This window comes from Schistocerca piceifrons, chromosome X (genome assembly GCF_021461385.2).
Source record: "Schistocerca piceifrons isolate TAMUIC-IGC-003096 chromosome X, iqSchPice1.1, whole genome shotgun sequence".
NCBI classification, from domain to species: Eukaryota; Metazoa; Arthropoda; class Insecta; order Orthoptera; family Acrididae; genus Schistocerca; species Schistocerca piceifrons.
In genome coordinates, this window is record NC_060149.1 from 155,354,878 (window position 1) to 155,382,766 (window position 27,889).

The following is a 27,889-nucleotide window of genomic DNA, read 5'->3' on the forward strand; positions in this document are numbered from 1 at the left end:
TAGTATTTCTTCAGCAGTCCAAGAGAAGATACGCTTTTATGTTGTTAACTGCCGAATGAAATGTCAGTGCCCCTCATTAAACCAGAAACGTGCTTCTAGTACCTGATGGAACGGGTGGATTTGACTTTATTAATAAAATATTTGCCCAAAAGTGGGACCATTTGGGTTTGTGGCATTACTGAGGAGTTTTAATGGTACCATTTTACTGTCCTGTTTCTGCTCTCGACAACAGAAAATAGCATCAATGTGTCTGTGATCTTCTCAGTTACTTACACTGAAAACTGGTCTGGTGATGGTGCACGGCTGGACACATGCACTAGAGGATGAAATACTGCACAGATCCACTGCAACGTGAGGCAGTTGAAGGAACGAGTAAAATACAGTGTCTTTCAATCTGTGAACAGTTACAGTGCACTGTGGGGTTGTTCTTCATTATAACACGGCTCCGAGACCACGTATGGATGACATCACACGATCACCTGGGGAAGAACCATTTGAATACTGTAAAAAGTGCGAAGTATGAAAAATATAGCCCATGAGTTTGGTATTTCTCACAGCACTGTTGGACGTGCATGGGAAAAGTAAGGAATTTCGGGCGCTGCTGCCCGAACGAGAGGAGGTGATCTACCAAGGTCAATTATAGCAGCAGATGACTGCACCAGGCAAGAAGGGACCCACGTGAAACTTCAGGTGCAGTTACTGGCACATTTAACAGGTCTGCAAGGCCAGCAATTTCACGTTCCGTAACCGCACGGCGACACCATGGGGTTGTACTCTTTGCCGGACGACCAGTGCACTGTGTTTCTTTGACGACCGCACATCTGCGACACTGTTTGAATTGGTGCCAAGAACATAGGGACCGGACCAACGAGGATTGGGTCCCCTACTCTGCCAGCTGAGTGCAGATTCAGTCTGAGTAGCGATTCTGGACGTACCCCCACATGCCGAGAGGTGGGGGGACACGTAATGCATCCAGGTGTTATGGTGTTGAGAGGCATCTTGTTGTATGGTCGTATTGATCTCCGAATCTTTGAAAGTGGTGCACTCACCGGTCAACGTTACTGTGACACTGTATTTCTCCCACTTGCGTGTTTTCAGGAGTGCATTCGATCCTGACTTCATTTTTATGGGTGAAAATGCACAACATCATTGAACACCGCAGGTGGATTAGCTCTAGGAAGGAGAGGATATTCTGCGAATGGACTGGCCTGCCAGTTTCCACGACTTATATCCCACCGAGCACTTGTAGGATGCATTGCGGAGACGTTTTGTGGCATGTCCATATACACCAACGACTGTCCATTAGCTGTCAACCCCACTGGCGGAGGAATGGAACACCCTACGACAAGAGCTCCTAAGTGACCTTAAGGCCGGTATGGGAGCAGATTGAAGGACATGCATTGGCGTCTGTGGTTATCTCACACACTATTAAGAACCGTGTCCCACCGTTTTAATGTCCAGGGGACCATCATAAATCGCGGCGCTTCAGAGTAAATATTGTCTTTTAATAAAAATGTCACTTCTGTTCGTCCACGTTTCATCGCGCAATTTTAGTTGGTAGTGAGAAAATGACACGAAAGCTACATTCGTCCCTAAAGTTCTGCACACCAGTGCAAATGACTATAGACGACTAAAAAAAATTATATATTCATCAATTCTGATATAAGTACCACATTCACAGCAAATCGTACAATCGTGCTTGATAATAAAGCGAATCGTATAGTCGTATAAATTGTGCTGCATCATCAGTGTGGGTCCGTGGTAGCCTCAACACAAATTAATCCAGTTTCCATCAGATTTTACCAATCCCAAGACAGTTCCCCCCTCCCGTCCCTTATAGACACCACACTTTTCACGAATGGTAATTTAAACCTTGATATTGTATAATACCATATACAACACATAAAGGATGACTCCACCAGGGTATAGAAAACTCTCATTCGCGGGAATTTCACCTTGTGTTACTCTCTCCACAAATTTACCATTATTTTTAATATAGCCTTACAACTATTTGATAGATAACTGAGTCTGCTGCTGCGTGCTGCAAATAAAAAAAAAATTAAAAGATGTTCTTCGCATTCCGTTTTTCTTTAGTCACTGAGCGTAGCTGCTGTATTGTCATCGTATTCTTACTTCAAATTCGAGATGGACGCACTTTCTTTCATACCGAATAGCTCTTCAGCTTTCTAGAAGGAAGCGTCTTGCATTAGTATAACAAGACAAAGTAAGAAGTACCTTTGAAGTCTCATGAAGATCCAGTAAAGAGACCATACGAACCAGGAGCATAGGTTGTATAGGGACATGAGATAATCTGGCAAAGAATGTTTAGAATATAGTGCAACAGCTCGAGCATGAATTTATACTGAGTCCAAGAGCAAAGTCTCTGACTATTCTACATCGACATGATTACTCTGCAGTTCACAAGTAAGTGCTTGGCAGAGGGTTCATGCTATTTCTCTATTGATCCATTCTCGAACAGCGTGCTGCATAAACGGACACCTAAATTTTTATGTGCAAGCTCTAATTTCTCTTATTTTATTGTGATGATGATTTTCCCTACGTAGGTGGGCGCCTACGAAATATTTTCGCTTTCGAAGGAGAAAACTGGTGATTGAAGTTTCCCGAGGAGAACCTGCCGCAACGAAAAACACCTCTGTTTTAATGATTTCCACCTCAATTTGGTGTATCAGTCTGTGGCACTCTGTCCCCTCTTTCGCGACAATGCAAAACGAACTGCCATTCTTTTAACTTTTTAGATGTCCTCCGTCAATCCTATCAGATGCGGATATCTCCCCGCGCAGTAAGCAAGCGCGCAAACATGAGGACGGATAAGCGTAATGTACGCAGTCTCTTTAGTAGACCTGTTGAATTTTCTGAGTGTTGTACCAGTAAAACGCAATCTTTGGTTGGCTTTCCCCATAATATTATGTACGTGACCTTCCGTTTTGAGTTATTCGTAATTGTAATATCTAAATATTTAGTTGAATTCACAGTCTCTAGATTTGTGTGGTTTATCGTGTAACCGAAATTTAGCCGATTCCTTTTAGTATTCATGTGGGTGATTTCACATTTTTCATTATTTAGAGTCAATTGTCACTTTCCGCACCTTACAGATATCTTGTCTAAATTATTTGGCAATTCGTTTTGAAAGTCTGATGACTTTGCAAGACAGTAAATGACAGCATCATCTGCAAACAATCTAAGAGAGCAGCTTAGATCGTCTCCTAAATAATCTAATACATCAGGGACAGCAAAGGGGCTAGGACATTTCCTCGGGGAACGACAGAGAGAACTTCTGTTTTACACGATGACTTTCTGTCAGTTACTACGAACTTCGATCTTTCTCACAGAAAATCACGAATCCAATTGCGCAACTGAGACAGTGCCCCGTAGTCACCCAATTTGATAAGGAATCGCTTGTGAGGAACGGTGTCGAAAGCCTTTTGGAAATCTAAAAATTTGGAATGAATTTGGTATACCCCTGTCGATAGCACTCATGACTCCGTGAGAATAAAGAGCTACTTGTGGTTCACAATAACGATATTTTCTGAATCCGTGATGGCTATTTGTGAGCAAAGTATTTTCTTCGGTGTAATTCATAATGTTTGAACACAGTGTACTGTCCATAACGCTACTGCAAATCTACGTTAGTCTGTAATTCAGCGGATTACCCCTATTTTCTCTTTTGAGTATTGGTGTGACCAGAACAACTTTCCAGTCTTTACGTACGGATCTTCCGACGAGCGAGCGGTCGTATATGATGGCTAAGTTTGGACCTACTATATCAACATACTCTGAAAGGAACCGAACTGGTATACAATCTGGACTGTAGGCCTTGCCCTTGTTAAGTGATTTAAGCTACTTTGCTACACCGGGGATATCTTCATGTAAGTTACTTATATTGGCAGTTCTTCTTCGTTCTAATAATTGAATATTTACTGCGTCATCTTTAGCGAAAAATTTCGAAAAATCGTGTTTAGTATCTCTGCTTTACTGGCATTCTCATCAGTAACACTACCACTAATCAATCGGAAGTTTCCAAATGTTGAGAAAGGGATAGGTAAACGAACGTTTAATAATGTTTTGTGCCAAGATATTTTTGATTGCCTAATTCTTGGGAAAAGTTTTCACGAGAGGTTCAAATTGTGCTTTTGTTTGTTGTTCATACAAATGACACTACGAATTCCTGCTAACGCAAGTGTGAAACGGATTTAATATGAATCTTCCGCTATAAATATTAAAAATGAAGCGATTTATAGAATTCTTCCTCCAGTATATCGCTAAATTTGTGATGAGTCTTTTCATATTACCGTAATACACTACCACAAATAAAGAGTAAAAACTAATCTTAGAGCTACGGAAGAAACTACCTTACGTTTCATCCTAAGGAAACCATTGATCAGAGAGTTCGGACAAGAATTTGAACTTGAAAACTGCCAAATGTCTTAACCACTGCTCGCCCAATGGGAATTATTGTTGTGGACAGCATGAATAGTTAACCAGATCCGCTGCAGCCCTTAATATTTTAAAGAAAACTAGGAAGCTCTTCGCAAATGATAACCTTTTTCCATTGATTGGATTCATACAAAAACATTTTTAACCTCTATTAGACGCAATGGGCGCATCTATTAGTGTTCAATATTTAGTAAAATAGCAGTTCTGAGGAAAACGCAAGCGAAACTTGTCGTATGGAACAACGAATGTTAATTAACAAAAGCCGTGATTTACACATTTTTGTAGAATTTATTTCGTCAAACTGATGGTGCGCGTTCGTAACACACATTATGTGCTGAAACGTCTCCCAACACCCTTTGCTGTTGGTTCCAAAGCCGCCAGCCATTAAGTGCACTGATTTCTTGGAACGCACAGGCGCAGCGTGACTCAGCTGGAAGCTCCGGTTCGGAGAATAATGGCTTCCATCGTGCCAGCGAGCCTGATGCCGTTTTTAGGCAGTTTTTCACGCCTATATACGTGGCTCTTACACTGGATTCAATGGTCTACGTCATTTCCTCCACACTCAGACACATATAAAGTGACCAGTTCGTAGAGGTTTCGAAAGGGAAGCTATCAAGTTATTGAAATCTCTTCATAAAAACCGAAAATAATTACGGGCCAATCTCTTTCCCACCAGTATTTCTAAACATTTGTGATAGAGCTGTATATAAGAGGATAGTTCACGTAATTTGTTTCAAGCTTCGCAGTTTATATACAGGGAGGAAGTGACAACAGAAAATGCCATTTATTCTTTTGTGCATGAGGCGTTAGGACTGCTAAATGATAGTTTGAAAGCTGTAGGTATCTTCTTTGATTGAACAAATCAAATGATAAAATTTTGTGTTACATGGAGGATTGTGGAATTAAAGAAAAGGTTTACCAGTAGTTGGTTTTTATTCTAGCAAACAGGAAGCAGAAGGTGGTTCTCCACTGTCGTTAAACACGGACCATATTTGAACTTGTCTGTGGTGCCGTGAAGGGGCTGTGCACGGGTTTCGGTTCTCGGCCCAATAATTTTCTTGTTATATATCAGTGATCGTCTATACTAGACAGTTTATTCGAAAAGTCTTCTTTTCTGTAGAAGCTCAAGTGTCATAATCAAAGATATCGAATGTAACGTTCTTGATGTATCATAGAGATAGAGAGTAAAATAGGCTTGTGAATTACAGAGATGAATGTGTAGCTTCCCCAACTGCAACGAAGTATTGTGAACGTAATTTCTGAAACAGAACAGTGATAGCAAAATACTGTTGTACGAATATGACAAAATAATCATTAAGTTGAAAATTAGGAATACTTAGCATTTCGCCCCTTGAGAGGGTATATGATGTTACTTCAATGTTTACAAAATCGAGTCGAATTTACAAAGAAGTTGACAGTATGAACCAGTTGACAAGTATGGCGTTGCACCCCCCTCTGGCCTGTATGCAGACACTAATTCGTTTTGGAGGGTGTAATTAAGTCGTTTTATCTCCTCTTGAGGCAAACTGTTCCAATACTTTTCTCACTAGCCGTTGATATTCTGGACACTGGCCCAGGGACTAAGTTGAAGTTCGAGCTGATCCCATCCATGTTCTACCAGGTAAAGGTGTGAGGACCTTACCGATCACAGTAGTACCTCAGTATCACGCAGACACTTCATGGAAACACTTGGAAAGTGTGGACGAGCATTGTCCTGTTGAAAAGTAGCTCCACAATACCTCCATATTAGAGGTAACACATAAGGCGAACGATGTTCGGAATGTACCGTTGTGTCATCAGAGTTCCGTCAGACACTATCAGCCTGGTCGTAAAGTCATATCCGATGACTTCGCACCCTATGACAGGAGGGGTAACATCGTTGTGCCTCTTCAAAACACTGGAAGAACATGACCTCTCCCTAGGCTGTCACAATACTCATCGCCGACTGTCATTTAGGATAGTTGACAGCCGCAGTTCATCGCTGAACACAATGATCCACGATTCATCAGTAGTTCATGCTTCCCGGTCATGTCACAATTCGAAATGGAGCCGTTTGTGTTTTGGTGTTATTGATGCCTACGCAAGGGATAGTAAGTCCCTAGTCCGTCTGCCGCTTATCTCCAACCAATGGTGCGGGATGACAGAGAGTGTTGCAAGGAGCCCATTGTTCTGATACTAGCAACAGCCAAACTAGGGAGTTACCGTCATGCGTAGGCTGCCGTTAACACCACAACGCAAATGGTTGTATTTCCAGTGGTGACATGACTGGGAAAATGGACTGCTGATGAGTAGCGTCACATTGTGTTTAGGGATGAATCGCTGTTGTCGATACACCAGATGACCATCGTGTGCGAGTATAATGGAGACCTCGGCCGAAGTCCCATTCTTCCGACGTTTTGGAATGACACACTAGGGTTACTCCTAACGTCACGGTGTGGGGAGCCATGGGCTATGACTTCAGGTCACAGTTGTTAATGACTGAGGGAACTCTGATGACACATGTTACGTCACGGACATCATGTGTCCTTACATATTACCTCTCATGCGACAGCATCGTTGAGTCATTTTTGAACAGGATAATACCCGTCCATACACGGTACTTATCTCTATGGACTGCTTTTTTGATGGTGAGATACTCCTGTGGCCGGAAAGATCCCCAAATTTGTGACTGATGGAACACATGTGGGACTATCTCGGACGTCATGTTTGTCCAAATGCCAGTGTCCAGGATATCAACGACAAGTTACCACAGTTGTGGGCCAGCTCGTCTCAGGAGAAGAGTGAGTGCATTTATGAAATCCTTCTCAGGCGAATCAACATACGCATTCAGTCAGAGGGGCTGCAGCGTAGTAGTGATAAGTGGGCTCATACTGCAGAGTTCTAGTCACGTTTGACTCGATTTTGTAATAGCTGAAACAACATCACGTATCCTCTCGACCCTTGAACTTTCATTTCGTTTCTTTCTCACTTTCTGGTGCTTTTTTATTGGGCAGGTAGTGTTGTTCTGTATGTCGCATTGTGGTCAAAACACGAGGTAAAAGAAAATTGCAGTAGCATACTGAGATTGGACGGGGAACATCCTAACGGATATAAATCAGCGTGCCGTTGTTAACTTAGAGAAACCGTCAGATACTGAATTTGCTTCCGGCGTATTCTAAGACCATTCACGATATAAAAGGTGAACCCGAACGCAATCGACAAAATTTAGAAGATGATAGAGGGACATTCATACCATTTTAGTATAAGAGTCCCGTGGTGTCCAATGGCGTGTTACAGCGTAGTTGAATTTTATTTGATTTCTTATTCATATAGGTCTTTGTATCTGCATTGCACTGAAAACACCTGCATAGTAGTACAAAGCTCTACAGTACCCGCTTGTGCTTTCTTTCAAGACAAACTTGTTCCATTCACTCGCGGTTTTTGCAATTGACAATAATATTTGCCACTTTACGCCTTCAAGACTGTATTCAGCTCTGCTCTGTTCTGTCTCGAGTTTGTTCTACCTGCACTGTTAGTTGTACGTTAACAGCGACATACAACAGTATGGATAGCTTTACTGACGGAGAATTGGCAGCTTTTGTACGGGTTCATCTAAAGCAAAACGCACCTCAGCACGTATGCACCGTAGGATGCTGCATAACTCTGTGTTTTGTGTTGCACGTTATTGTGATTGCATTTTACAATATTTTTCACGGAAATGAAGTTATTTTCACAGGAACAAAGGTAATTGGGTAGTAAACAGAATAAACCATAATTACATAATTACTTTGAAATGAGCCACCGGAAACCATGACTCACTTGTACCAATATACTCAGAAAGTTTCCCTTAACAACTTCTAAATTTTTCGCTCCGTGAAGATGTTCTCGAAGAAGTTGTTGCATATACGGAAGTCGCAATACCAGAAACTTGTAGCGAAATGTAATAACTGAAGGCGATTGGCGCTTCTTACAGAGACTGGCAGTTGGCGTTCAAAATAACTAAATGTAATATGACGTGCATAAATTGGGGAAGCGCCCATCTTTATTCGGTAACAGTCTCAGAACTAAATCTGTAGAAACTAAACGAAGGAAAAGAGGAAGTAAGATTAGGTTTTGTGTCCCATTGACGACGGAGTCATTAAAGACTTAGAAGAAGTTCCCATTGAGGAGGAAGGGCGAAGGAAGTTAGCCGCGCGTTTTCAAAGCAACCATCCCATCATCTACCTTAAGCGAGTTTAGAAACACAAAGAAAGCCTAAATATGACTTGCGCGACGGGAACTCGAACCGCTGTTATCCCGAATATGAGTCCTGTGTGTTAATGCACCATCTCGTATGATTTTTCCAATGAGTTGTCGCTTCCTGCATTTATTTCAGTGAATGGTGCAGACGGTTATAATTAAAGTGCAGCCACTCACGGAGGTCGAGTGTAGGCTGCAATTACCGTATGGCAACCAAATGTCACCTTCAGGTGAAACCGATTTTCGCTGTTTTTAAGACGGTATAACATCAACGCTGTCTCACTGGACAGTCTGTAAAAAGAGTGAAAACATGGCTATCGAGAAAGAAGACCATGCGCTGTTAGTGAAATTATTTTATGTCATCGGCAGCTATTATATTGGAGCATTGAGAGAGTATCGCCGACTGAAAGGTCTGAGGAGAGGCAGCAACATTTTGAGCTTGCTCTTCGGTTTCTAAATGGTTTAAATGGCTCTGAGCACTATGGGACTTAACATCTAAGGTCACCAGTCCCCTAGAACTTAGAACTACTTAAACCTATCTAACCTAAGGACATCACACACATCCATGCCCGAGGCAGGATTCGAACCTGCGACCGTAGCGGTCGCGCGGTTCCAGACTGAAGCGCCTAGAACCACTCGGCCACACCGGCCGGGTCTTCGGTTTCTGACAGGGATCGAATTTGATGACATGAGGCCGGGCAATATTCTACAGATTTACTAGGTACATTTCACACCACACGGTGCAGCGAATACACAAAATTACCGAATTTGGATTTACTGTTAAGCCGCTGGTTGCGCACGAAGAGCCATTGTACTCGCCGTATGTGACTATGCGCGAAGCAACTTTGTTCTTGGTCCGTTCTTCTTTGAAGAGAATACACCCGGAGGGCTTATCAGGTGTACCGTGACGTCACCGCGTTATCGAGACCTCCTCGTACAGCATGTGATTCGTGCTTTGGAAGAGCGGAAGTGTGTGGAAACCACTGGTTTCATGGAAGATGGCGCAACAACTCATGTCGCTCGCCCAGCGAGAGATCTGCTTAAAGTAAACTTCCACGAACGTGTTATCTCCAGAGGTTTCCAGATGCACGGCCTGTTAGATCACATGATCTGAATCCATGTGACTTTAGGCTGTGGGGATATCGAAAAGAACGTGTTTACCAGGGATACATTCGGCCTCTACATGGCCTGAAGGCCAGTGTAAAGAAACACGTTGCTCAGATTCCATCGGAACTGCTCCGAGCAACTGTTGTTCACGTCGTTTTGCGGATACAGAATCTCGTTGACGTCTCCGGTGCTCATACTGAACAGATTGTGTAGGCGGTGTTTGATAATAAAATCAACATTATGCCTTTTGCTCTTGTTTGAGCTTTCTGCTCAATTCCCGTTACTAATACATTACACATGGAAACATTTCTATACATCTTTCTTGCATTTACAGCGCCAGATTTGCACCTCGTGGGCAAAATTGGAACTGACTTTTTTCCAGCGTAAATCGGTCCCACATTAACGCGTGTTAGCGTCTAACAAGTTTCGCAGCCATTCGATAATTACAGCCCATACTGTATCTCTGCGAGAAGCTGCTCTTTAATTTTAACCACCAAGTATCTGTGCAAAACTCTAAGATGTACTTTGTGTCGCAGTTAAAGTTTAATTGTAGGTTCCCTCATAACTGACTGTCCAAGTTAGTTCAAAGGTCAGAGGACGTCCAGTCTCACCGTAACTAGTAAAGTCGGGCGTTATTTAAACGAATCCTCATCTGCTTTTAGGCATGGCATGGATTCAACATGTCCTTAGTAGGTTTCCGGTGGTATGTGGCAGGAGATTTCTACGCAAAGTTCATGCTAGTTCTGTAAATACCGGCCGCTGGCGCATAATAGCTTCCAATATGAATTCCATATGGTACAGATCAGATGAATTTCATACCGCAGGTAGCAACATAAGTTCACTGCGTTGCTCTTCAATTCACTGTAGCACTATTCTGTCCTTGCGACACGGACAGTTATCCTGCTGGAAATGCTGTCGCAGTCGGAGAAGACATCAAGCATAATGAGATGCATCTACATAAACATCTACATGGTTACTCTGCAATTCACACTTAAGTGCCTGGCAGAGTGTTCACCGAACCACTACTTCTCTACCATTCCACTCTCGAATGGCGCGTGGGAAAAAGGAACACCTAAATCTTTCCATTCGAGTTCTGTTTTGTCTTACTTTATTATGATGATCATTTCTCCCTACGTAGGTGGGTGTCAGCAAAATATTTACGCATTCGGAAGTGAAAGTTGGTTATTGAAATTTCGTAAATAGATCTTGCCGCAAAAAAAAAACCGCCTTTGTTTCAGTGACTGCCATCCCAACTCGCGTATCGTGTCAGTGACACTCTCACCCCTATTGCGCGATAACACGAAACGAGCTGCCCTTCTTTGAACTTTTTCGATGTCCTCCGTCAATCCTACCTGGTAAGGATCCCATACCGCGCAGTAATATTCCAGCAGAGGACGGACAAGTGTAATGTGGGTTTGACGCATCTTCTAAGTTTTCTGTCAACAAAGCGCAGTCTTTGTCTCTTCTTCCCCACGATATTATTTATGTGGTCTTTCCAACTTAAGTTGCTTGTAATTGTAATTCCTAGGTATTTAGTCGAATTGACAGGCCTTAGATTTGTGCGCGTTTATCCTGTACCCAAAATTTATCGGATTTCTTAGTGCTAATTGCCACCTTTCGCACCATACAGAAATTCTCTCTAGATCATTTTGTAATTGGTGTTGATCGTCTGATGATTTTACTAGACGGTGAATTACAGGGTCATCTGCAAACAAGCTAAGGGGGCTGCTCAGATTATCACCTAGATCATTTATATATATCAGGAACAGCAGAGGGCCTATGACACTACCATGCGGAACGCCAGATATCACTTCTGTTCTACTCGATGATTTACCGTCTATCACTATGAACTGTGACCTCTCTGAGAGGAAATCACGAATCCAGCCACACAACTGAGACGATACTCCACATGCACGCCATTTGATTAATACTAGCTTGTGAGGAACGGCATCAAAAGCCTTCTGGAAATCTAGGAATATAGAACGGATCTGAGATCCCTGGTCGACAGCACTCATTACTTCATGCATGGTGTCCGTAACAGTGTTCTCACAATCTACTACTGTCACGGTGCCTTTGAGTGCTACCACATGTCAAGTGGAAGACGGAGTGAATGTCCCCCATATCACAATAGTTCCCCAACGACCTGCGTCGATACCGCTGTGCGTATTTCGAGCACCTTTCTCCTGGAACTAATGTAACGAGGTACGTGATTAAACCCACCAGGAGGCACGTTTCCATTGATCCGTGGTCCAGTCTCGATGATCCCGTGCCAGTTGCAATCGTGAATGACGGTGTTGTGTCACCGTGGGAACACACAAGAGTCGTCCGCAGCAACGTTGTGGCCCGGAACACTTGTGCCTGCACCAGCACTGTACTGTGTCGTCAGATCTTTCACAGATCGATGCCTATCCTGCATTACTGAGGAAAGCCTCTGATCTACACTTTCTGTGATAAGGCGTGGACGTTGAGAATCTTTTTGCTCACTCGTGATTTCACCGTCCTTCAACCACGTTCCACAGATACTCACAACAGCAGACAGGCTTTCCCGATTCGATTTCGAAATGCTCTTTCCGAGACGCTGGGGCACAAAAATCTGTACTTTCTCAAACTCGTTTACGACAGTGGATTGTCAAGCGCGAGAGCGTCTAGGAAAGCTTGATCTAACTCCAGACGCAGACGCTACAATCTCACGGAGAGATTTGCTGTTAAAATTCCAGACAGCGTACGTTCTAAATACTCTAAAAACATAGCTTGCGAAATGTCCATGACGATAAAACCACTGAAATTTCAGCTCATAATTGCCGACAACAACTTTCTTAATTTACTTATTCTGGAAAGTATAATGAGTCACCCTTCTCTAACATTACCTTTTTTTTTTATAGAGATAACAGATACCCTTCATACTACCGACTCTTGTATAGGCTAAAATTATCTCAGCAGTTTGATTAAAAGAAGTGATATGATTTTGTATACGATGTATTACATTTCAGGCTACAGTATACAAAAAAGAAATTAATCAGTTACAGTCGATATGTACTAACCGTTAAAATTATTCTTCTCTTAAAAATATCTGAAATTACGAAATTTCTGGTATACTTAAAATTCATATTATTAATTGCACGATCTAACGCTAATTATTTACAAAATGGTGATATAATTTGGTGAAGATTCTTCTTTGGTAAAGAAAGTTTGTAAACTCTTTTGCTTTGTAAACTCTTTGGAATAATGTGAGTACCGCCGAATGTAGGTAGGGGAGAGCTAGCCTCTGATGGAAGTAGACGTTTTCTAAGTTTGTCACCAATAATGTAATTTTTGTTTATTTTTTTTAATGTGGAAAATGTGAAAACGGTGTGATGTTGAAAGCTGTGACAAAGAATAAACTTCAAGAATAATACAGGCAAATCTTCATCAGTTATTTAGTCATCAAGAACCTACAAAATCGAAATTTCAGCTGCAAGAATGTACCCCTATACAAGACTTTGAGCCATCGACAGCAACAACGAGATAATGAATATAAGTAAAAAGTTATTCTTTTGTATATCGTACGCCTCTCGAGTCTTTCAAAATTTCTGCAAAGAATGAAAATTTTAATAGTGATGTGTGGGAGGGTAAGATTACAAAGTATTCGGTCCATTAGGTCTTTACTTACATTTTATCAGACTTCCTTCATGTTTTACATTTCATTCCTTAAGAAAAATATGTTATAATAAGCATTATATCTGATACGGACATTCGACCATCCAGCTTCAGGTTTTCCTCGGATTAAATAAATCGCTGAAGGTTAATTATGGGACGGTTTCTTTAAAGAGGGTGTGGTCGACTTCCTTCTCCATCCTTCCCTAATACAAGTTTATACTCTATCTGCAAGCTACATCTGCATCTGCATACATACTCCGCAAGCCACTGTACGGTGCGTGGCGGAGGGTAATTTACCCTAAACCACTACTACTCATTTCCTTTCCAGTTCTACTCATAAATTGAGCGAGGGGAAAATCGACTGCCTCTGTACCAGCCCTGAATCCTCTTATCTTCGGGTCCTTACGTAAAATGTACGCTGGCGCCAGCAGAATCGTTCTGCAGTCAGATTCAAATGCCCGTTCTCTAAATTTTCTCAATAGTGTTCCCCGAAAATAACGTCACCTTTGTTTCTGGGATTCCCATTTCAGTTTTCAAAGCATGTCCGCAATATCACTATGTTGTTCGAACCTACCGGTAACGAATCTAGCAGCCCGACTCTGAACTGATACGATATGTTTCTTCATTCCCACCCGGTGCGGATCGCAAACACTCTAGCAGTACTAAAGAATGGGTGGCACTAATATCCTGCATGCTGTCCACTCCGCTGCCCACCCTGTCCGCCAGATCATTCACATACATAGAAAATAAAAGCCGCCCTATCACAGTTTCCTGGGGCACTCCTGACGACACCAAAAACTTCTTGTCGATGGGACCATCCTTCCTTGTTTCCAATATGGAAGCCAACACTTGGAAATTTATGTGACGTAAATAGTGGAAGCAATAACAGCTGTAGCGGAAAAAATAATTACATTCTTTTGCGAAATTTGGAATAATTTGGCACTGGCAGTAATGGTCGTGAAGAAAGAGATGGAAGACAGAAAGAAAGAGGAACGCGATAGAATGCAAATAATGAAGAGAGCAGGATAGAAAGTGAAATGACAGAGTGAGACTCTAAAGAGAAATTCTTATTTCGTTACTCGAAGTATCCTGATCCTCATACTATACAGTGCCTTGTGGAGTATACATCTACTGTTTGGTTTGGAGAACAATTACAGCATTGTCTAGGAAACAATATGAATACACTTCCTCCCTGATAGTACAATATTTGTAACCCTGAATGTACCGTACGGCATGTACGTCCATTGGGTTCGCCACTGCTACCTCTCTTTCGGTACAACGAAAGATGGGTTCTCTTCAACACTACGACTGGAAAATGAAACAGTTCAAAGTCATCTTCGTAGCAACAATGCGAAGAATGAAGGAAAGTGGCTGCCACATTAAAAACTTGAATACACAGTACTGATGTTCCATAACAAAATTTGTTTAATAATTCGTTATGAACCGGCATTCGGCTTTCTAGGCCGTCGACTTATTACTAAGATTGTTTATCAAGGACTAGCTGACAAATCCAGCACCGCCCGGGTAATCATTTTACTAATTTTCTATTAGAAAAAAAAAAAAAAACTGAGTTTGTTCTCCGAATCGAAAAAATTTCATTTTCATGTTTTCGTGACAAAACATTTGAAATTATGAAACAGTAGTACGAAGAAATATTAGTAATGTGCAAATGGATAAGTACAGTATCCCTGACAGTTTCTGAATGCTGGGCTCCGCTGCTTCACATGTACACAACACGATTTTGTAAACGTCTCTATGACAACGCTTCTTCATAGCTCTACAGGGTTTCAGAATATGCGTATACAATAGTGCCATACTTAACGATCATACACGACCGTTCGCTCGACGAAAGATCGGTAACTAATGACTGGAAAGTTGCACAGGTCACACCAATATTCGAGAAAGTTAGTAGGAGTAATACACTAAATTAAAGGCCCGCATCATTAACGTCGACATTCAGCAGGATTTTGGAACATATTTTGTGTTCGAACATTATGAATTACCTCGAAAAGAAAACTGTCTATTGACACAAAGTCAACACGGATTTAGAAAACATCGTTCTTATGAAACACAACTAGCTATTTACTCAAACGAAGTGTTGAGTGCTATTAAGAAGGGATTTCAAATTTATTCCGTATTTCCAGATTTCCAGAAGGCTTTTGACACTGTACCACACAAGAGGCTTGTAGTGAAACTGCGTGCTTATGTAATATCGTCTGAGTTATGTGATTGGATTCGTGATTTCCTGTCAGAGAGGTCACGGTTCGTAGTAAGTGACGGAAAGTCGTCAAGTAAAACAGAAGTGATTTCAGGCGTTTCCCAAGGTAGTGTTATTTGCCCTTTGCTTTTCCTTATCTATATAATCGATTTTAGAGACAGTTTGAGCAGCCGTCTTAGGTTGTTTGCAGATGGCGCTGTCGTTTATCAACTATTAAAGTCATCAGAAGATCAAAACAAATTGCAAAACGATTTAGAAAAGATACGAGTATGTGCAAAAATTGGCTATTGATCCTAAATTACGAAAAGTGTGAGGTTATCTATATGAGTGCTAAAAGGAATCTGTCAAATTGAATCACTTGAATCTAAAGGCCGTAATTCAACTAAATACCTTGGAATTACAATCACGAACAACTAAAATTGGAAGGAACACACAGAAAATGTAGTGGGGAGGATTAAACAAAGAATGTGTTTTATTGGCAGGAGATTTAGAAAATGTAACAGAGCTACTAAAGAGTTTGTCTACACTACACTTGTTCATCCTCTTTTAAAATACTATTGTGTGGTTTAGGATCCTTACCAGCCTTACCTGATAGGACTGACGGAGTACATCGAGAAAGTTCAAAGAAGGGCAGCACGATATCTATCGTCCCGAAACAGGAGGGAGAGTATCACTGAAATGATACAGAGTTTGGGGTGGACATCATTAAAACAAAGGCGTTTTTCGTTGCTGCGAAATCTACTCAAGAAATTTCAATCACCAACTTCCTCCTCCGAATGCGAAAATATTTTGTTGATGCCGACCTACATAGAGAGGAACGATCATCATAATAAAGTAAGGGAAATCAGAGCTCGCACGGAAAGATGTGGGCGTTCGTTTCTTCCGCGCGCTGCTTAAGATAGGAATGTCGTTGTGGTTGTTGTTGTGGTCTTCAGTCCTGAGACTGGTTTGATGCAGCTCTCCATGCTACTCTAACCTGTGTAAGCTTCTTCATCTCCCAGTACGTACTGCAGCCTACATCCTTCTAAATCTGCTTAGTGTATTCATCTCTTGGTCTCCCTCTACGGCCGGCCGGGGTGGCCGAGCGGTTCTAGGCGCTACAGTCTGGAACCGCGCGACCTCTACGGTCGCAGGTTCGAATCCTGCCTAGGGCATGGATATGTGTGATGTCCTTAGGTTAGTTAGGTTTAAATAGTTCTAAGTTCTAGGGGACTGATGACCTCAGAAGTTAAGTCCCATTGTGCTCAGAGCCATTTGAACCATTTTTTTCTCCGTCTACGATTTTTACCCTCCACGCTGCCCTCCAATACTAAATTGGTGATCCCTTGATGCCTCAGAACATGTCCTACCAACCGATTCCTTCTTCTAGTCAAGTTGTGCCACAAACTCCTCTTCTCTCCAATCCTATTCAATATCTCCTCATAAGTTATGTGATCTACCCATCTAATCTTCAGCATTCTTCTGTAGCACCACATTTCCAAAGCTTCTATTCTCTTCTTGTCCAAACTATTTATCGTCCATGTTTCACTTCGATACATGGCTACACTCCATACAAATACTTTCAGAAACGACTTCCTGACACTTAAATCTATACTCGATCTTAACAAATTTCTCTTCTTCAGAAACGCTTTCCTTGCCATTGGCAGTCTACATTTTATATCCTCTCTACTTCGACCATCATCAGTTATTTTGCTCCCCAAATAGCAAAACTCCTTTACTGCATTAAGTGCCTCATTTCCCAATCTAATTGCCTCAGCATCACCCGACTTCATTCGACTACATTTCATTATCCTCGTTTTGCTTTTGTACATCTTATATCCTCCTTTCAAGACACTGTCCATTCCGTTCAACTGCTCTTCCAAGTCCTTTGCTGTCTCTGACAGAATTATAATGTCATCGGCAAACCTTAAAGTTTTTATTTCTTCTCCATGGATTTTAATACCTACTCCGAATTTTTCTTTTGTTTCCTTTACTGCTTGCTCAATATACAGATTGAACTACATCGGGGAGAGGCTACAACCCTGTCTCACTCCCTTCCCAACCACTGCTTCCCTTTCCTGTCCCTCGACTCTTATAATTGCCATCTGTTTTCTGTACAAATTGTAAATAGCCTTTCGCTCCCTGTATTTTACCCCTGCCACCATTAGAATTTGAAAGAGAGTATTCCAGTCAACATTGTCAAAAGCTTTCTCTAAGTCTACAAATACTAGAAACGTAGGTTTGCCTTTTCTTAATCTAGCTTCTAAAATAAGTCGTAGAGTCAATATTGCCTCACGTGTTCCCAACTGATTTTCCCAGAAGTCGGCTTCTACCAGTTTTTCCATTCGTCTGTAAAGAATTCGCGTTAGTATTTTGCAGCCGTGACTTATTAAACTGATAGTTCGGTAATTTTCACATCTGTCAACGCCTGCTTTCTTCGGGATTGGAATTATTATATTCTTCTTGAAGTCAGAGGGTATTTCGTCTGTCTCATACATTTTGCTGACCAGATGATAGAGTTTTGTCAGGACTGGCTCTCCCAAGGCTGTCATTAGTTCTAATGGAATGTTGTCTACTCCCGGGGCCTTGTTTCGACTCAGGTCTTTAAGTGCTCTGTCAAACTCTTCACGCAGTATCATATCTCCCATTTCATCTTCATCTACATCCTCTTCCATTTCTATAACATTGCCCTCAAGTACATCGCCCTTGTATAGGCCCTCTATATACCCCTTCCAACTTTCTGCTTTCCCTTCTTTGCGCAGAACTGGGTTTCCATCTGAGCTCTTGATATTCATACAATTGGTTCTCTTTTCTCCAAAGATATCTTTAATTTTCCTGTGGGCAGTATCTATCTTACCCCTAGTGAGATAAGCCTCTACATCCTTACATTTGTCCTCTAGCCATGCCTGCTTAACCATTTTGCATTTCCAGTCGATCTCATTTCTGAGACGTTTGTATTCCTTTTTGCCTGCTTCATGTACTGCATTTTTATATTTTCTCCTTTCGTTAATTAAATTCAATATTTCTTCTGTCACGCAAGGATTTCTACTAGCCCTTGTCTTTTTACCTACTTGATCCTCTGCTGCCTTCACTACTTCATCCCTCAGAGCTACCCATTCTTCTTCTACTGTATTTCTTTCCCCCATCCCTGTCAATTGTTCCCTTATGCTCTCCCTGAATCTCTGTACAACCTCTGGTTTAGTCAGTTTACCCAGGTCCCATCTCCTTAAATTCCCACCTTTTTGCAGTTTCTTCAGTTTTAATCTACAGTTCACAACCAATAGATTGTGGTCAGAGTTCACATCTGCTCCTGGAAATGTCTTACAATTTAAAACCTGGTTCCTAAACCTCTGTCTTACTATTATATAATCTATCTGAAACCTGTCAGTACCTCCAGATTGGAATAATGGAGGATTATTGTGAAGGTGGTTCAATGAAGCTTCTGCCAGGCACTTAAATTGATTTACAGAGTATCCATGTAAATATAGATTCTTTTCGGCTAGAGCCGTTAGTGCTTAATAGTTGAAAACTGTCAAAAGCGCAGACAGGTGACAGGTATTTCCTTAAGCTGACTCGACCTTATGAGTGTCTTAGTTGTAAGGAATAAATGCCTTGGAACCTCACGCATTATGCGGCAGTTTTTAGGAATGTCAGTGTTTATGACGGCATATCTCATAAACTATGTGTTATACTATGTGATATACTTCTGTAATTGTAGTTAGCAGCATTGATGGGACCTGTATGCGAAATGTATTGAACATACAATCGGTAGCACAGAAGTAATTCATTTAAACGTCGTGAATGAATGGGCATTTTTTCGAATCTCATTTTTTATGCCTTCATATCTCCTGAACTAGAATAGTTAATTGATTCTTACGGCCACTACGACTGCGGCCTGATAGTAAGGGATATGTGTACAAAGTTTGGTTGAAATTGGTCCAGTGGTTTAAGAGGAGATGTGAAACACGCACACACACATACATACATACATATTTAATAAATTGTATGGATATGTTATGTTTCACAACTATGCATCGAAAAAGAACACAAGCAAGAAAATGTGACAGTGTAAGAAGTAATTCGTCAGAATTAATATTAACTGCATTAATTTTCGGTGTAGCGGGTCTTAAAGAGGGGGATTATATTTTTGTATAATTTTGTTCATAGCGGCTAAATGTTCTACAACATTTTAAAATTTTCGATACGTTCATTTTCACATTTTTATTTCTGGCCAGAGCAGTCAAGCGTCAGCTGTTTAGAAGCGGTCTCGGCGGAGCAACCAGAGCGTCTGAGTGGAACAAAAATTCAGCTTATGGCCCGAGAATAGAGATTTTTGTTAAAAATCGCTTTGTGACGCTTTCCGTTCCGAGCGAGTGCGATAGCTCGCAGAAGGTATCACTTCTGCGAAACGCGACCACGGAATTTCTGTTTTTATTCCAGCAGAAAGGATTTTGTGTGTTAACAGGAGCATTTATTAAAAGAAGAGCAGCGGGCGTGTGGTGGGCGGTGGAGGCTGCGGTTTCACAGTAACTCAGGGCGCACGGCGCACGGCGCGCGGCCGTCGCCTGGCCGCAAACCGCAGCCCAAACACAGAGCGCGCCGCGGAAACGTGCCCAGCTGCCGCGCCAGCCTGCTGCCTTCTACTTACGCGCTGCCTCGCACAGCCGCTATATTATAAACAATAACTGCTACACGGCTGCAGCAACCGCCATAAGACGGTAGTTTAAATGCATCTTTGCGCATATTCTAACCTAGAATATAATGAGTTTCCTGCAGAGAGAAAAACTTATGTCTAGAACGGATTTGGAAAGCGTGCGGATAAAACATAGCGAGCGAAAAGTTATCAACAGCTTGTGCAGGAACCAGGCTGTAGCTGAAATAGTCGAAGGATGTAACAAAAATGCAGCTATGAGAAAGGGAGTCAGACAGTGTTGCAGCCTATTCTCCACGTTGCTGAATTTGTACATTCAGCGAGCAATGAAAAAAACTAAGAAGAAATTCGAAAAAAAAACGAAACTTCACGGAAGAGGAAAAAAAGTTTTAAGTTTCGAATCCGACACCGTAATTCTGTTAGAGACGGCAAAGAACTAGCAAGATCAGCTGAACGGAAAGCATAGTTTCTTCCGAAGAGATAACAAGATAAACAACAACAAAAGTACAGTAACTGTAATGGACTGCATTCGAATTACATCAGATGAAGTTGACAGTATTAAATTCGGAAATGAGTCACTAACAGTAGTAGTCGAGTTCTTTTATTTAGGCAATAAAATAAATGATGATGGAAGAAGTATCAAGGATATAAAAAGTAGACTTATAACGAAAATAAAATTTCTTTCTTAAAAAGGGATATTTTTTATCATTTAATATGAAATTACGTTTTAGAAAGTTTGTTCGGAAAGTATTTGTCTAAAGTGTGAAACGCTACAGGCAGTTGGTTCGACTGCCACAGGACAGACAAATCTCACAGATCGGCTATGGGCCTCTATGAATCTGTGACAGGGGAGTTCAGCGAAAGTAAAGGTGGCTAACAAGCCACGAGGCCCAACGGTCATCGGGGTTTTCCCAGGAAGAAAGAGGGGTGCGTTCCGGTGGCATAGCTGCAGGGCGAGCTAAGATGGATCGGCCTGTGAGTTGGAATATCGTCACTAATATAATTTTAATGAAAATACGTAAAATTCGTTACAAACAAGCTACAGAAAAACCAATGACAGCTTAGGAACCGCTGGAACGGGACGCGCTCATTGAACATAAATCCTAGTCTGAAGCTTCAATAGTTAAAAAGCTATTAACATTACTACCATTATTGTTTATAATAAATTGTAACAACTAAATCCATCACGAAAGTCACACTTGTGATACACAAAATGAAAGAACACATTATTTTTCTAATTAAATAAATATAAAAAAAGTTATAAACAATTTAGTTCACTTACGTAAATAGTGCCATAATTATGGGATTCTCCACAGAGACACAAATGATGTTATCAGCTTGAATTTCCTTCTTCAATATTCCAGTAACGTTCGATGTGTATTTATTTGTAGTCGTTATTTATAAAATAGATCAAGTCAGTGTTTTGACACGAGTGTTGGATGTGGCGATTTATACGTTTCAGAATTGTTTAAAATTGTTGGAATAATGTATAAGTGAGTTTATTAAGAGGCTGCAAAATGAATGCAAACATTTCTGTATATCGTAAGTATTTTTATGAGATTATTGTGAAGATTACGTATGGTGGTCAGGATGAACTTATGTGCAGTAAATCGAGGAATGGTCAAGTGACCGAACCTTTAAATAAGCGAGCAGGGCAGAATTCGTGATCTTTAGTCTGCAGTCTTGCGTCTGAAGTTTTGGTGAGGTCTTTTGGTCAAGGTTTCTTATGGATTCGGTAAACTTATAGGAGGTTTATATGCTGCAAATGTTGTTTTAGTATAGAGGGACTTAAAATAATCTTGGAAGCGTGTGATATCGTGTGAATCTCGGGACTCTAATTTCAGTCTTGACATGTAAACGACGAGATTTCGCAGGAGCGACTTTAATTTCTGTTTCATGTCATTGCACTTGTGAACCACTAAAGATTTGTGGTTAAACGGACTTATATTGTTATGGACTTGAACAGATTCAGTTGAAATAGCACTGATGGCTATAATATGTAGATTCACTGGGAATGATAAAGCTTATGCTAACGAACGTTGAGAGATAGTTCAAGTTTTTGAGATTTACTACACTGATGTGCATTGTTACTTAGCACATTCGGCTGTGTGTAAATGTTATGTCTGCACAAAGAGATTTCTAATTTTGCACGACTGATAGATGCTGAACAGTTATTCAGCGAATTATTTGTAAGTGGCAACCATGCACATATATTGCGTTTCCTGAAAAAATAAAAGGGATTTATATCAAACCAATCTGTTTTGAGCAATATTATCATCTTTCGAGATTTCAACCAACGGATCCAATCTAAGTACATCTTTTATTAAATTATCTCACTGCTAGTATGTGGTTTTGCTATAAACATTATTACGTTGTGATGAATCGCGGTTCTGCACCATCCCCGACAACCATCGTCAGCGAATATAGCGGCGACCGGGTCAGAGGTCACATTCTTCCAGTATTTTTGAGAAGTGCTCAGGGCATCGTGGTTTAGGGAGCCATCTGGTATGAGTTCAGATCACAGCTGGTAGAGATTGTGGAAACTCCGATGGTACAACGGTAAGTCATGGACATCCTGCGTCCTTATGTGTTACTTTTCGTGCGACAGTATCGTGGTACTATCTTTCAAGGGTTCAATGCTCGTCCACACAAGGCACGTGTCTCTATGAACTGTCTGCAGGATGTCGAGATATTCATGTGGCCGATAAGATCCTCAAATCAGTCCCCAATACAACATGTGTGCGATTAGCTAGGCTCTAATATCACACAGAATTTAGGAGGTCCTTGGCGGGGAGAAAACATTAGACATAAAAGCATGTTCGGGAGTACCCCAAAAGACTACCATACGGCCATTATTTTTCACGACAATATAAATTACTTGGTGGATAATGTCGGAGGCTCTATGAAGCTGTTGGCGCGTGGTGCTTTAGTAGTGGGTAGTTATAATTAAACTTTCTCTATTTTACACAACTAGAAAACTGATTGCCGTACGAGTAACAAACGTGGTATGACTTATGTCCAGAGGATGGGGTGCATGATTTCCATGCATCACAGCGCCATTGTCCAGTTCCAACTATGGCCACAACGTAACGTGATCAGTCATTGTGATTCAGAGACTCACACAGCTGACCAGTCGCAGCGCACTTGTTCACGTATCAACATGAGCTTGGACAAAAGGAGCAGGGCATTATTGGTGAAGCTCTGTTATCAAAACAACGGTAATACTGCAGCTGCACTACGAAAATATTGCCGGCTGAAAGGATTACGGAAGGGTCCACATTCTCCACCTGCTGTGCGGGACATGATGAAGTTAGAATCAATTGGAGATCTGGAAGTCGCTCTGGGAAGAGGCCGACGACCGGTTGCACCACAGGTGGTTGACGAAATCGCTGTTGCTATGGCAGACAACGCTGCGCGGAATTGCCGATCTTCAGTGCGCGCGTTGTGTCACGACAGTTGAACATCCCGTGGTCCACTGTACTAAAGGTGATTCGAGCCATTCTCAAATAGTATCCGTACAAGATCCATATCGTACAGCAGCTTGCAGCACAGGACGCACAACGACGTGTGGACTTCGCTCTCCACTTTCTCGCAAGGATTGAAGTTGACGAGGGCTGGCCCTGGACCATCCTATGGACAGACGAAGTTCATTTTCCTCTGACTGGTGAGGTGAACACACAGAACTGCCGAGTGTGGGGATCTTCACCTCCAGTCACTGTTCACGAAGTTCGTTTGTATGGTGAGCGTGTCACCCTGTGGTGTGGCTTCACAGTTACGTCCATCACTGGCCCATTCTTTTTTGAATAGGTTGTCGCTCAAGGACCAAAGACTGGCCAGCGTTACTGCGACATGCCTCGTCAGCATGTTATACCCGCCCTACCAGAGAGAAACGCATTGAACTCAACGGTTTTCATGCAAGATGGGGCCCCAACGCACATCGCTCGTGAAATTCACCCATTTCTCCGAAACACATTTGGAAACGATCGAATTACCAGCCGATGCTTGGTCGGCACGATCACCTGATCTTACTCCCTGTTATTTCTGCTTGTGCGGCTACCTTAAGGACAGGATTTACCAGAGGACTATTCACACATATGCTGATCTGGAGCGCAGCATGTCAAGAGAGGTAACCAGCATACCTGTGGACATGCTTCGTTCTTCTGTGCAGAATGCAATCCTGCGCTTTCAGACTCTCCTGGACACTGATGGGCACCATATTGAGCCCCTTCTGTAGCAGTAATGGTACCGTTCTGTAATAATATGATGTACCGTAGTAGCACATTAAAAGTGTTTCAACAGAATTGATATCTGCATTATTTTCTCTTCCCCATGCCCTTGAAATTAGTGTTACCAAGTTTGGTGCTCGTATGGTAATTAGTTTCCATGTTATAACGTGCTAAATGAAAACTAAACTCCGTCCGAACAGGCCAGGAAGGCCCAACGGTACCGACCGGCCACTGTGTCATCCTCAACCCACAGGCGTCATTGGATGCAGATAAGGAGGGGCATGTGGTCAGCACACCACTCTCCCGGCCGTATGTCAGTTTACGAGACCGGAGCCGCTACTTCTCGATCAAGTAGCTCCTCTGTTTGCCCCCAAGGGCTGAGTGCACCTCGCTCGCCAACAGCGCTCGGCTGACCGGATAGTCACCCATCCAAATGCTAGCCCAGCCCGGCATCGCTTAACTTTGGTGTTCTGACGGGAACCGGTGTTACCACTGCGGCAAGGCCGTTGGCTAACGTGTTAAATAGGGAAAGTGTAATTATAGCTACCTGGTATATAGAAAGTTACAAATACAGAAAACAAGCGAGATGCCAGATGACCTGCAGAGGATTAACCCTTGGTTCAGGGACTAGCAATTGACTCTCGAAAGTGTGGATTTTCGTATTGCGTATAAATAATCGGAAGGACCCATTACTGCTCGATTTCACAACTGGCGATATACCACTGGAAACTGAACAACTGTAAAATATCTGGGAGTAACCATTCAAAACAAGCTAAAGTGAAAGGGCCACATAAAGTACATATGGAAAACAGAAGCCAGACTGAAAATAATCGAAATGTATCCTAAGAAAATGTAAGTCAATTACGGAAGAAGTGGCTTAAATAACACTTGTTTGACCAATTCTTGAGTATTGATCATCCTTCTAGGACTCTCACCTGATGGATTTAGTAGAGGAGATAGAAAAATTCCAAAGAAGGGTAGCGTATTTACTAATGCGTTCGTTTCGTGAGTGGTAGAGCGTTACCGAATTGCTCACCAAACTCACAAGTGGTACAATGTGCCTTACAGGGCGTACTACTGTTTTAAATCTCGTGAGCGTTGATAAGAGAAACAATCGCATGGAATTCTGCAAGTTAACTTTGAAGACCCCAGAGGAAGGGAGGAAGAAACCGCGTCTATTACAAATCAGCAGAAGTCTGGCGACAGGACGAACATGCACATCTGAATGGAAATGATGATGACCCAGATAGTGTTTGAAAACGAGATTTCTATCTTCCCGCAGTTGTGGTATAAGCCATTGTTACATAACAAACAGATACACGATACGAGTGGCTACACTCACTGCAAAGAAAAATCTTTAAAGTTTTGAAAGAAGTTATGGTAGGAACCACATCGATACTAGCAGAAAATGTATTCCGTAATAACATCAGAGTTGTCTGTGCTCCAACTGAGTACCTTAGGATCACTCGGTTTACGGGACGTGGCTTCGTTACTTTAGACCAATCCAATGCGTCATCCAGTTGCCGTCTATAGTAGTCTGAGCAAATGAAAACGGAGCTCTTGGTACTGGTGACTCACATTATTAAAGACTGCACCAGATATCACTTCAGACCAAGATATTTGCGTAGACTGCCTGATGCAGTATCAACAGTTCGCAAATCGCACATTTCGCCCTTTTGCAACGGATCTTGGCGAATGTTTCCTGCTTGTACTCCATCATTTTTTCTCCTTTTTCCGTAGCACACAGTAACTACTGTCTTTTATTTTCGCCGTTGGAAATTCTATCTGGTATCCGTCTGCACTGTTGCCCACAGTCGTTGAAGGATATATATCCTAGGATTCACATGGGGAGGATCACGAGCGACATGCTCCTGCAGATGCTGAGTTAACGTCTGAAGAATGCAGAAATCTAGAAAGCACTCTGAAATCTTGATTGTGTTCTTCCAGCCAGTTACAGATTCACCTGGTCTTGTAAAAATGCGCAGTGTCTTGCTGAAAGAGTATATATTTTCGAAGGCACACAGTCAACAGGCACAGGTTAACATGTGCTCCTCGAGTAAATGCACATCCTAATAGATCAATAGTGCCATTTACACGATTAATGGTCTTAGAGAAGACCACGGAAACATCCTCACCACCTTGTGTGCTACAGTTACCGAGGTCTCGTTTTACAATATTTTTGGACTAACACATCGACATTGATCCTTAAGAGGAAGTTGGAAATGTGGCTCACCGAGAAAGAACCCCGTCGCAAACCAGTAGCAATTTAGGTTTTTTTTCTGATTGTGCGGAGTCGTCATTATGGGAGCAAACACTATCCACATACCTTGGAAAGTCGCAGGTGACCTCACATTCGCATTCGTTGAGAAAATAATCATACTGGATAGAGAATTAGTCATCCGCAGGAGACATCGCGTTTATACAGTCTAACGCAGCCGGATTCAATTCAGTTTCTTCAGGAATATTATATCCAGCAATAAATACGTATACGGGAAGCTACTGTATTGCAAGGGTCCTGATTATTACATTTCACATGCAGTTCTGAATAATCCCAGATTTCCCGCGTGATTAAGATCTGCTGGCTTAGCGGGACAGTCTAGGTGCGACATGGTGCCCGATTGTTCGTCAAATCAGGAAGGTGAGCGTGAGGCCTTATCAGCATAGCTGTTGTCATCTTGGAAGACAGCAGTGTCCACAACATACTCATAAAAAGAGTATGTAGAGGAAAAAGCCACACTTTGTCACTGAGAAATGAACATTCTAGTTCATCTTCACGGTGCCTGAATGAATGGGCTCAACTCTTGGTACGATAAATACCCGCCAAACATCATAGAGCCCCTCTGGTTTGAACTACACGTTCCACATATGGGGGAGTAAAAACGCTCAATGAGACGTCGACTCGACATCTTGCATCATGTGAAAGGAGACAAAATCTTGCCTCCTCGAACCATATCATACGCCTCCAATCATCTACTGGACTGTTTCCTTTTGTCAATTCCAAGCAGCAGTTTATGTCGGGATTGAAACCGACAGTCATTGACAAAACTTGGCAACCCGTCTCCGGTCCCTGGCGGCTATGATCTCTTTACGTGGACTGTTTTTACAGTGTCTTACATGGCTGCGAATGGTACACTGTATCTTGTAGACATTTTTGACAGTTTGGAAATCGACGTTGATACACTAACAAATCGGACAGCTTCATGCACATTGTGATCATGGGCACGTCCAAACACGATAACTCTCTTCTGCCATTCTATCATGTCGCTATGTCGCCTCATATTATTGCAGTGATTCTATACAACCAACTTTCACATACGCACCTCTTCACCGTGCATTTGACCGCCGTGAATTCAACGTACTGCAATGGAAAGTGCTCTGGAGATACAAAGATGTTAATAG

The 27,889-nt window shown here is 42.0% G+C and overlaps 1 pseudogene; it reads right to left on the reverse strand.

Moving 5' to 3' along the window:
• Nucleotides 1-24,883: 24,883 nt before the first annotated feature.
• LOC124723753 lies at nucleotides 24,884-25,001 on the reverse strand (annotated as a pseudogene).
• Nucleotides 25,002-27,889: the final 2,888 nt, after the last annotated feature.